Here is a 6,924-nt window from a genome sequence, read left to right as displayed (position 1 = left end):
CACGAAACGTCCGTCGTAAATCGTGCGGCAAAAACCGTGCGGCGACGGCGAAGTGTCCGCCGTTCAACGTTAAATACACAATTAGCCAATTGATTTATGTTACTTTTGTGCGCCGGCTGCCGGGCACACATTACCTTGTTAATTGTATTAATGATACAATGGAATGATCCGTTTTATACAGCCGCTCGGCACCTGAAGAACGCGGCCGAAAGAGGGCTCCGCCTGAAACCGGGGTCGGGGCTGCGCACAATGAAGTGAGCCGGCCGAAAGGGACACGTGTATCTACAATGCGAAAAAGGGGATAAACAATCGACCAGGGTTGGATTAAGGGCAAATTAAAACTTTTAAAAGGAAATTTAACATAGAATCGCCAACTTCTAGCTCGGAGCTTTAAGACTTGAATTATTTTGACGGTGGTTTTGCCCACACGCTCATTGTTCTACGGCGCGCTGTACCTTTCGCGGAATAACTTATTGCAACATTTACCCACACCGCACCGGGCCGAACAATAAACAAATTTATTATAATTGTCGGTTAAATAACTCCGACGCGGGTAGAGTTACGATCGTAATTTGTTTGGAGGGCTGTTAGTCTTGTTTTATGGACGCATGGGCTGCATGCAGCTTGGGGTCAGACGTGGCACTTTCCGCGCCATTATTTTGCAAAATAGGAGGAAGTGATTCTCCAGTCGCATACTGAATTTACTACCATCCGCCTCCTTAATAAACAATCCTTCTTCCTTCTAACCACCCTATCCATCCTTAAGGATACGCCATCGTTTAGGTACGGTTTCAATTAATTAGAGTTGATCAAGTCAACCTGGACAACATTCTAGGATTTCGCCGTTTGCCAAAAAGAAGACGTCGTCGCCAGATTTATAACTGATAAATTATCATGATTAATGCGACGTGGAAGCTACTACTACGGTGTCGGTTGATATATCTTAGAGACGCACAACGTTGCGACTAAATATAGACGCCGTCGGTCGTCGTGGTGCGGACGGTGTAATGTTAAAATGGCGCTGACGTGGATTAATTTCTTCATCTGCCCGCGTTTGTGAAAGACTTATCTTCGATAAGAATCCTCTCAACCCAACCCAACCCAACCATATACTCAACAGTAACTATTCCGAGGTACCCTGTAATTGAAAAACATTCCATTCTATATACTTATTTAAATATGAGTTATTCTCCTGTCCCGATACCAAGATAATTTAATAATAGTGCTTTGTTGTTATTTAATGTTAGTAACTACTGCGCAAGTTCGAGTATGCATTGACAAATTGACCTGCAGTTTGAATAAATATTTGAGTGGTGCAGAAACATTGGTATAAAATATTCATAACATGAACCCGTTCCAATTGCAGGGTTATTTTGAATAATCGATGAGGCGTAAATATTAACTAATATAACTACACGTAACTACTCCCTTTGAAACGGAACGTGCATAATTACCTGAATGAATTTGCAAATTTTGTTTGTTGAAATATTACAATCAAATATACACGTAAATTTCGTTAAATCAGAAATACTTAAATTTAAATCGATTCGATATAACCTAATATTAGAGTTTCAAAACACAATTTAACTAGTCATTCATCGGGTAGCACGCACAGTCATAAGCACGATGTCTGCGCTTTCATAAAATAAACACAACCAAGCAAAGTTTTACTGCGCTTTAACTTTATGGCTTTCAACAAGTAGGCAGTGCGTGTATTTTTTTTATGAAATAGACTGCGCCGTGATTTACGATGACATCCTTTTGAAGCGGCGGAATGTAAATTTCCTCTGACATGTTAATGACAATCATAGGGCGCGCTACGCCGAACCAGTCTTATATATTATCGCTCTACTTCTCCTCACGGACTTATCTGAATCCCTTAGAGTTAACGCGGGCCGTAAATCTCCGATACAAATTGCGACCGCACTAATTCTTTCTTATTTCGCCCAGATAAGAAGCCGCAATTGAACGAAACTTTTAAATCGCTCTCTACTGCTTCGCCTGGTGGTGTATATTGCTCGGCGGGCAATTAATAAATCATTGGCCGGTAGATAAATGGAATTAGAAAAGAGTTATCGGGTGTTGCTGCTCTGCCGTTTCCTACGCCACCCGCTGTTTATTTGGGTCACGAGCTTCGCCCGGAAAATAAACAAGCTCCGGGCATTAACTAACTCCGAAACGATCCCATGGGAAAGGACAAGGCCAGGTGATTTCTTGCTAACCTCTCTGTTTACTTGTTTATTATGAGATGGAGTTTGTTTTTAACAAGACTTCAATATTTAAAAATTAAAATTCGTAAAGTGACAAAAAGAAGATTGGTATTGTAGATACCCAATACAGTTGGTGATATTTTTGGCCGTCAATCAAGCGGCGTCGGCAAAGCTGGTTCCTTTTAGACTCCATTTCCCCTTCTTATACATAGGAAAAACTTGTCATAACGGAATTGTTTATGCTGCGACCAGGTCAATGCACCATTTCAGAGGCGAACACTCGCCGAAAGATTGCAACCATTTTATAAGCCGCTTTTTTCACTGTATTAATACTTTTTACGATTACGGTTTGCTTAACTTAGTTCTTAACTTTTGTATTTAAATAACTGCGAATAGTCGTCGGACGATCCATCATCACGTCAAAAGTCTGTAAAAATAAAAGAGGGCTCCGAGATAAATCATGGCGAAGGCGGAATTTGTTGCCTTCAGCCGTTTTGTTGCTCGTCGAGAGCCGAGAGTTCGTTAAGGTATTTAAATTTTAATTAGGCGTATTAGTCCTGGGTGTTCCGTGGCATTTGGCGAGTCGGACCGCTCTGGCAGCGCCCCCGAATTCTATGAATACACCATCCGCGCCCGATGTGTGGTCTGGCGTCGTCGCCGGATTCCGGCGTCGTCGCACGCATGTCAAATTAAGAAGAGACGGTGTTTACAATCCAAAATTAATGAAGCTGTCTCGGACAGTTTGTTAGGAGAGCGTCGTAATGGTTATTTTTCTTCTAATGCGCCAAAGTGCTACACTAATGTTACCCATCACGTTCGCTTAATATCCAAAGTTACCAAAAATTGTTTTCGTTAATAACGAGAGAATCCGTTAATTTATGCTGCCAACACCTGCCGGGCGGTAAATCAAGAAATGGGAACCTCTACAAAAGCTGATTTTAATTAGCGGCGTATAAGTAGCTCTAAAGGGAGCCGTTAATTCGCCGACGTAATATCAGAAAATCCCGTGACGCATTGCGCGGTGAAAACGGGCCTAATTCCCCGATAAATAACGGCAGAGATTCCGCGGTTGTTTCAAATTAGCGAAGCATCTATAAATAAGAATTTGCGCCACCACTAATGCCAAATATTTATTATATTTATCTTATTTAGCGTTTTCGAGTTCCCCGGCGCCTGGTGGTAATCTCCTCAGAGCCTTATTTATACCTTGCTTTCTTCGCGAGCACCCAGAATACCGTTTATTCCAATACAGAAAACTTATTATTAATTGCCAATTTTCGGATAAGTGATAATAACCCATTATTAATGCGTCTGTACATGAAGTAGGTATCGGTTTCCGCGTTGAAAGGAGGGCACAATGGAACGGATACGGGCCAAGGTGTTTCCCTATCATAACGATGGGGGCGTAAAGGGGGTCTAAAGACCGACATTACCGGTCTAATAAGGGGGGTACAACTCCATTACGGTAGCAGTGGAGCGGTATAGGAGTTGTCCCGCTCTCGAAGCGCATTGTTCCCCATCCTGCCCGGCATTTCTATCTGTCCCCATTTCGGGGGAGAGTAAATGAAGAGTCCTCATTAGCTCCCCTTCCCCCATTCCCTTTTAGTTCCCGAGTTCCTCCCGACGTGTTTACCCCGTGTAAATTGCACGTTTTAAAGCAGCGTAAAGTACGGAATTGCTGAAGAACACCCTCTACGAGGTTGCTGCAAGATTGTTTGCGCGAACGCCCGACGACAGAGGGTTGTGTTATTTGCTTCTTTGATTCTGTAATTATTACCAGAGTGGTGCCTCTAGCAACAAAATAAATAGATTTGAAATGTCATTAAATAATATAATAAATTAAGTGTAAGGACTCGATACCTTTTGAAATATGATAAATTAAAAAAAAAATTAGACATATAAGTAGTTATTTAGGTTACGTTATCGTTAAAACGAACCATTTACAACTCGATAGATCGTAAACTATCATTAGCAACACAATAACTTCTCAATTTACACCCACCTCGCCGATTAGATAATATTGAGTTACTGTCGGTGAACGAGCCATTATCGTATCGCCACACGGGAAGTCGGTTCAAACGTAATGGCCTTATTTTCTCCAAATGCTTTGCGAGTAACTAGAAAATGAAAGAACGGATTCGTTGAAGTCGGTGACCGTAAATCCGCAAACAATAAATTTGACGCTTTGCATGTTTTTGTTGGACGTTTCTAAAGTAATAGCTACGTGTCCGAGAGGATAACGTGTTTGCTAATCTCTCATTATATTGCTCGTTATTTTCCGGGGAGGATAGAAAAAGTGAATGGCGTGCGGCAGCCGTCACATTACAGATTAGAAGGCAACGGCACGGAAGGCAAGCGAATTTTTTCTTGCCGTTACTTTAAATACAAACATCATTAAAGAACATTCTCCCTGAATATTTTTGCATTATTAAGCGTCGAAGAAATAAAGTTATTAGGTGATATCGTCGTATTGAATGGGGAAAAATTTCAGCAAAGATAAAGTATTCAAGAAATATGCCATTTTCTTTATGAAAAGCTCGCGAAAAATTGCTTGCACACGCCGGTTGCTGTGCACAATATTTGCGCTCAATAGCAATACGGGCGAATTTTATAAATCCAGCCCGCATCCGGCCGTCAAGTCTTGTATTCCTTCAAATCCCGAAAGCTCCGACGACATTAAACTATAAAAGAAAATGCTGCTGGACATCGAATCCCATTCGGTCGGAAAATACCTTCAACGATCCGCTCGAGATGGCCTCGGATTTTATCGGCGATCGAAATCTTTTGTCGACGACTGTACCATCACCGAAACAAAGTCCGCAAAAATAAACAAAAAAATCCGCATATTTAATTTCATTGCGTCTGACGTTATTATAAATTATAACTTACTTTTGCTTTTGGTCCGGCTGCCAGGCGGCTGCAGGAGCCTTCGAGTCGCAGGACGGGTCCGACGTTGCGCAAGAAGTCGTCCGTCTCTCTAAAAGTACCATCCTTATATTATTGTCCATTAAAACCATTCGGTTTGTTTTTCGATTCGGCCCGGACCGCATTCCGCTTACATTAAATTCTTAAGGGGGTTATAAATTTGGGAACAGTTTTAAACACTATAGAGGAATAATGGCCCCCGGTTCTGGACGCGTACCCGTTAATAAGGACAAAAAACCGGGCGTAATTGAAACCTCGCAAACGAATAAAAACGCCACGCCGTTTCGGTCTTTTGAATATGAAATATTGACGGTTCATCGCGGACGCTTATTCTCCCTGTAACTCCTTTGACTGCTTTTGTTCTCACGGGTTACTGCTCAACCAGCAAGAAATACATTCTTTTATTAACAGCAACCTTTTTTATTAATATTTTACCTTAGGAGTAACTGCAACAGTTACTCCTCAATTGTTGTGTATAGGCCAGAGAACACCTCTTGCAACAAAAATCATTTTGACACTTGATAGGTGTTCCATATAAAACATCTTTAAGTGCTTCCCAAAAAAAGGATATTCAGGCAACTAAAAAAGCTTAGATTTTATGGTTCATTGGTCAAACGATACATTGAAATTTTTCCAATCTTATGGTATAAGGTGAATTGAATTGTTAGTAAAAATACCAGAAAGATGGGATATTTTATTAATACCGGAGATGATGGCAACACACCAACCCAACCTAAGTTAAAGTTTAAGCAGCCCATAAATATGTAGGTTGTTAAAAAAGGAGCAACGCAAAAGATAAAAATTAACATCTTGGAATATTGAGTTACCTCCATCCATGCTTGGTGATCTGCACATATCCGGTGCACTTTAAAGGTAGTATGATACATGTTAGGATACATGTTATTTCAATGGCTCCTACCACCTCGGGATCTCAATCAGGAGTGCAGTTCTTATTGCTTGAGATAAAGGATTGCTATGATAATATGTTTTATGACTTGAAAGGCAGCTTTCATAATCTATTCATGTCTTTGACTCAAAAGTTCAGAACAAGGAAAGCAAAGCATATTCAAGTCCTTTGCTCCCCGATAAGATAAGTGAAGTGTTTTCATGTTGTGGACAAATAAATTATTCTAAAATCGCTAAAGTGTATATTTTGGTTCCTGATTCCGCCTCTGTATACTCACACGTTTGCGCAAGTACAGAAACGAAGAGGGGCACATTATATACGTACGGTGCAGCCGAACGATTCTTGTAAACAAACAGCGCGCAGTCCGGCAGTTTACTGGATTTACTGCAAACATTAAACGCCTTCGCTCCGTTCTGTGTCGGGGATCCGAGGCCAAGAGTTTATGCTCAAGAGCGGCCCGGCTTTGCGTTAACTCGCTAATGGGAAACAATAATACCGATCCGGTTCACATCGCATTATGTGCGTGCGTTCCATTAGGTTGCGAGCTTCGGCGCCGCGTTAATCCCTTCAGAAACAATTAGACCGTGAAGGCAAGCGAATTCCGTTCGTCACGTGGTCATCGTTAGAAATTATGCAGTTTTTTGTATTCTTATAATAGGTTTTAAAGTGGTTAAAGTTTGTCGTAGGGAGACAGGGTCTCTCATTAAAATGCTGTAGCGTCGTCGTCGTCGCGGCCGCTAGGTGGCGAAGGTACCGTGCAAGAGATCGTAGCATGCTCGGACAAGCTCAGTGGTCTATTAATAAACCACCCGCTAAAAAGACAAGCGCAAATCTCGACCGTAATGAAGGTGCGGTTAACCGAGCTGCAGGAGTTGCTGTGTC

This window comes from Onthophagus taurus, chromosome 11 (assembly GCF_036711975.1).
Source record: "Onthophagus taurus isolate NC chromosome 11, IU_Otau_3.0, whole genome shotgun sequence".
Lineage (NCBI taxonomy): Eukaryota > Metazoa > Arthropoda > Insecta > Coleoptera > Scarabaeidae > Onthophagus > Onthophagus taurus.
Note: the sequence above shows the minus strand (reverse complement) of the source record.